The following is an 867-nucleotide window of genomic DNA, read 5'->3' as shown; positions in this document are numbered from 1 at the left end:
ATTTTCCAGGCTTATATTATTGTAAGAATGTGGGTGATGATTGACATGCTCTTTACATATTAAAGCAGAAACCAGAAGTAGCTTCAGACATCACCAGTGACCCGACAGAAGCAGCAGGAATCTCATCTCATTAAGTGTAAGTGGCACCACACACGTAGCTGAACGTGCAGGGACACAGAATACCCACAGCACAGGACACATATGATAAGTTTTTATGATTCTGGGGCTCTGCTCAGGAATCTGGAATTCACATGGCACTACAGGGATGGACTCAGTTGTCTCTCGGGTGATACTGTGTTTTGGAAGCTTATTTCCACTCCTGCAGTGGATTCAGTAGCTGTACCCGGGTCGGCACCCCTGAAACAGAAACTCTCATTAATTAAACACAGGACCCACCAATAAGAAAGCTGTCCCCAGGGAAGGTGCAGAGCAAGGACCTCTGTGTTTGGGAACCTGCGGCTGTACAGGGAGGGTCAGGAGTGTGACCCATTTCCTTCTCCTGCCCCTGCTGGCTGCACCAGGAGCTTTACATTGCAAAGTATATAAAATACGTGATAGTTATAGGGAAATGCAATACAAAGAGGAAGGAATGAGGAAACCGACATGAAATTAAAATAAAACTAATACATTAAATAAATGTAAAACACTATAAGAGATTATTATGGAAAAGACAACAAACAAATATTAAAAACCTATGTGTGTATGTGTGTGAGGTAACATTCTTGTAAACTGAATCATAATTTATGTATAAAGTTATTCAAATTGATACAGAATATTCGCATTTGATTCCCAAAAAGATGGAGAAGGATCTGGCACCAGGACTCCAGGGCCATGCTAGTGATTTCCCCTCCTATATCCTGAGGACAC

The sequence above is a fragment of the Mandrillus leucophaeus genome, unplaced genomic scaffold (genome assembly GCF_000951045.1).
Source record: "Mandrillus leucophaeus isolate KB7577 unplaced genomic scaffold, Mleu.le_1.0 Scaffold997, whole genome shotgun sequence".
In the NCBI taxonomy this organism is placed as follows: domain Eukaryota; kingdom Metazoa; phylum Chordata; class Mammalia; order Primates; family Cercopithecidae; genus Mandrillus; species Mandrillus leucophaeus.
Note: the sequence above shows the minus strand (reverse complement) of the source record.